This window comes from Dioscorea cayenensis, chromosome 8, assembly GCF_009730915.1.
Source record: "Dioscorea cayenensis subsp. rotundata cultivar TDr96_F1 chromosome 8, TDr96_F1_v2_PseudoChromosome.rev07_lg8_w22 25.fasta, whole genome shotgun sequence".
NCBI classification, from domain to species: domain Eukaryota; kingdom Viridiplantae; phylum Streptophyta; class Magnoliopsida; order Dioscoreales; family Dioscoreaceae; genus Dioscorea; species Dioscorea cayenensis.
The window spans coordinates 18,674,616-18,678,928 of record NC_052478.1 but is presented as its reverse complement, the minus strand read 5'-3'; the positions used below and the strand labels follow the sequence as shown (position 1 = coordinate 18,678,928).

The 4,313-nt window shown below is 42.7% G+C and overlaps 1 non-coding gene across 1 annotated transcript; it reads right to left on the bottom strand.

Annotated features, from left to right (window-relative positions):
* Positions 1-3,977: 3,977 nt before the first annotated feature.
* On the bottom strand, positions 3,978-4,084 carry LOC120268204. The gene has a single exon (XR_005538872.1). It is a non-coding gene; the product is annotated as a small nucleolar RNA R71 (small nucleolar RNA).
* Positions 4,085-4,313: the final 229 nt, after the last annotated feature.

Here is a 4,313-nt window from a genome sequence, read left to right as displayed (position 1 = left end):
GAGCTTTTGTGTAATTCAACGACTAATAAATAAGAGGAGTTCACGGACGTGGGAATGTGTGCCAACTTCCAAGCAAATTCAAGTTAATTCACTAATGGAAGTGCACGAAGGCAGTCACATCCTCATGTTCCTCTTGTTTGTGGAAATTCCTGCAGCCTACACGGGCGAGTGGAAAATCCACACGGGCACATAAGGGCATGTGATAGTTATGGGTTTGAGCAATAAATAGGCCGCTTTCCCTATTTTTCAGGGACTTTGTGCGGAGCTTTGAGAAAGCACTTGCAGGGCAAGTCAGCTAGGGTTTGAGGAGGAGTCTTTGCAAATTTGGGGGGAGTTCTTCACCAACTTTGATAGGTTTCAGAGAGGAACCCTTAAAGACATGGAACTACCCATCAAGGCCAATCTGCACGAATTCAAGGGGATTTTATCTATGGGTTGTATTGTTTTTCATTGTATTCATCATTGGTTTGTAACTAGGCCCATAGAGGGCTAAACTCTAGTAGTTATTTGGGCATGTGAACCCTAGGATCTATGATTTTGTATTTATTTGCTCTATGTTCCTAGTTAATCCGAGTTGATTTGAGTTTTAACCTTGTGATTTCATTGCTCTATGTGTTGTTGATCTTTATGACTGATTTACATTGCTTGATCTATTACTTTGATGTGAGAAGTCTCCATTAGTGTTAGAACTTCAAGGTTAAAGAGGGTTAAGAAGGTGTGCCATGAGGTAGTGGAGTGTCCCCTTTCTCCTCTAATTGAGTGTTTCTTATCTCCATATTCCCTATTCTCTTTGCAACCATATTTGGTGTGAGGCGTGAGATTTCTTGATTTCTCCTCCAAAGCCTTGTAGGGGGTTAGGGATCCTTCACCGGGAAATAGGGTTGGATCTACATCTAGGAATCGGTCTCACTATTTGGTATCCCTAGAGTTTAGTGTGGTCATATGGGGTGTGAGGTGTTCAGATTGTGTGATTTCTCCACCGAAACCTTGTAGGGGACTACTATCGGTTGCTTGGAGACATGGACCGGTTGTGCTTGGATTACCTTGACTCAATAGACTTGGTTTAGGAGCATTTAGTAAACTTTGAGCCTCATGAGAGATCCTAGGGGGAGCATCGCCCGAATACCTCATCTTTAGTGATTGAGAACTCCTCTTCTCCTTTTTTTTTGTCCATTCACTTGTTTATTAATTAATTTTTACAATCAGTTCATTCCACCATATTCATTGAATCTGACTAGATAACTAAGAAGTGGTTAATTTTAATATTTCTGTTCCCTGTGGATTCGACTACCCATTGACCGGGGTAATTATTACTTCGATACCCGTGCACTTGTGTTTTACATTCATATTCAGACGCGTCAGTAAAGAAGCACTTCTTGGGAGGCTACCCAAGTCTTTATTGCTTTTCTAGAACTTAGGTTATTTTTTGCATAAATAATAGCTGTAGTGGTGGTGTCTTGATGAAAATTTGATATTTATGTGTGATAAGTGTTTGTGCAATATGAATGCGAAACGTTCATTCCTTATGTTGAGCATTACTTTTCTCAGGTTTTTACACTAATATGTGTGTTTTTATGTTACTTTCGTGCAGGTGGGGTTGTGAGGCCGATTATGAAGGAAAGAAGCCAATCTAGAGCACAATGCACCAATTTTGGAGGAAATCTTGCTAAGGTTCAAACGCGAAGACATAGGTCGGGGTTGAGATGCTAGAGTGTGTGCCAACCTCCTCGTATTCTAGTTGGCACATCCATTTGGAGGGGCACAAGGGCAGTCACACTCGAGCATTCCGACTTATGCACATAGAACAAGAGCTCCACCAACTTGTCTATCATTGAAGAAGCAAGTGATCCACGACGTGAACGTGTGTCCGTTTGTGTTACTCCGATGAAAGTAGAGATTTGGGAAGCTATTCAGGCCGGATATTGTAGCAGAACATTTTAGCAAGGTACTATAGCAGCATTGTTCACAGCCGACCGAGAAAACAGGAATTCAGAGAATCCACACGGGCGTGTGGAAATTATCCACGCCCGTGTGGAAATTCCACATGGGCGTGTGAAAAATCCACAGGACCGGGAAGTCGCCCGATTCCAGCCTTATTTAAAGCTGATTCATCCCCGATTTCAGTATTCTCTTCTCCATCTTTTCCCCAACTTGAGAGAGGGCTTTGGCTAGGGTTTTGAGGGGTATTCGCTAGTGTTTTGGAGAGGTTCTACGGCTCCAACATCATCATTCCTTAGGAAGAAGGTTGGTAGGGGAGCTTCCGTCGAGGCGTATCCTATACCGGACGAGGGAATCCTTGGACGACGAGTAGAAGACTCTCCACAAGACCATCGACACGACCATCGAGGGGTTTTTCTATAGATTCATTGCTTTTACATTCTATTTCTTTGATTGTACTTAGCTCCATGGATAGCTAAACCCCTAGTGGGTACTTGGGTATTTGTGAACCCTAGGATGTATTTGTTTCATTGAATCTCTTTATTATGCTTTTAATTAATTGATGTTTATTGTGAGTTCCAACCTTGAATGTTTGATTGTATGAACATTTCCCCTAGAGTGACACTAGGGTTGAGAGTTCTTGTTGGTAACGTTTTGAGTGAGTGACACACCACGAGTGTTAGACAAAGCTAGGTTGGAGAGGGTTGAGAGGGTGAGTCGAGAGGTATAGGACCGTCCCCTTTCCCCTCCGATGTGATAGATTCTACCTCTGTTCCTCGAGTTCTTTGTGTCCATATTAGAGTGAATGGTCTAAGAGATGACCCTCTGCTGGGGCTTAGTTGCGAGTGCAACGGAGTGAAGCGTTGAGGTGATCTTAGTATCTAGGGCTTAATCGTGGTTAGGGACCTTCAATACTTGGAATCCCTAGAGCTCATTGCAACTTTATGCGAGTGCGAGGTGTTGAGATTGTTCGATTTATCCTCTGGGAGATGTATGGAGTTAGGCATAGTTGACCTTAGATTTGAGACTATGTAATGAAGAATTTCCACGATTCACTATTGCATTCATTAGGAAGCATAATAGAGGGTTCCTGCACTTGAAGCGATCTTCCTAGGCGGAGCATTATCAGAGTACCCCATCTTTATCGATTGCCTTACCTTCTCCTTTACTCGTGCTCTCTTACTTGTTGATTTTACTTTTGAGAATTGAATCATTGTCACACTTATCATTATTGATCTTTCACATAGCTAAGAATCGGATTAAGTGGTTTTATTCCATACTCCCTGTGGATTCGATACCCGCTCATCCGGGATTATTACTTCTACAAACCCGTGCACGTGCGGGATATACGCAAGGGGACCTTGTCAAGTTTTTGGCACCATTGCCGGGGAGTAGGCATTTAGAGATACTTTGCACTTTGTTTTCTTAGCTATTCCACCATACATTCTATTTCATATCTTCTTATTCTATCATCGTTCTGATTTCTTTTTGTTTCTTTTTGGGTGCAGCTTCAGGTTATGACCTGAGGGAATCCTTCAATATTGATTGAAGGAGATCCTTAGCTTGAACGTACACTTAGAAGAAAAGGGAAAGAGCCTGTGTAAGAATAGTCTAATTTAGCTGATTTGGAAGTGGAAGGATCTGAAAACATGGCAGAACAGAACGAGCAACAACGAACATTATCCGATTATGCCAGACCTTCAGTGTTGGGGACATAATTGAGTATTGTACATCCCCCGATTACAGCTCAGAACTTTGAGTTGAAGCCGGCATTAATCCACGTGTTGCAACAATCTACACAGTTCAACGGTTTTGCCGATGAGGATCCAAACAGTCATATAGAGAGTTTTCTCGAGGTGTGTGATATGCTGAAGATAAACGGAGTGACGGATGATGCCATCAAGTTAAGAGCCTTCCCATTTTCCCTAAAGAGGAGAGCGAAGTAGTGGCTACACTCATTACCTAGAGCATCGATCACCACATGGGAGGAGATTGTAGAAGCTTTTCTTGCCTGTTATTTCCCTCGCAGAAAATCTGTAAAGCTTAGGAATGAGATCTCATCCTTTGTTCAGTTGGAATTGGAGTCTCTATTCGAGACATGGGAAAGGTTCAAGGAGCTCCTAAGAAAGTGCCCGCAACACGGATTCCCGGAGTGGATGATTGTTCAGACTTTTTATAAAGGTTTAAACCTGAGTACAAGGCAACTTTTGGATGCGGCAGTAGGAGGTACCTTAGGTAGCAAGACCCCCGATGAAGCCCGTCAGTTAATTGAAGAAATAGGGTTAAACAGCTACCAATGGAATGCTAGGGAGAAGAAGAAAGTGGCCGGTCTCCATGATATAGATGCAGTAACTTCATTGGCGGCTCAAGTGGAG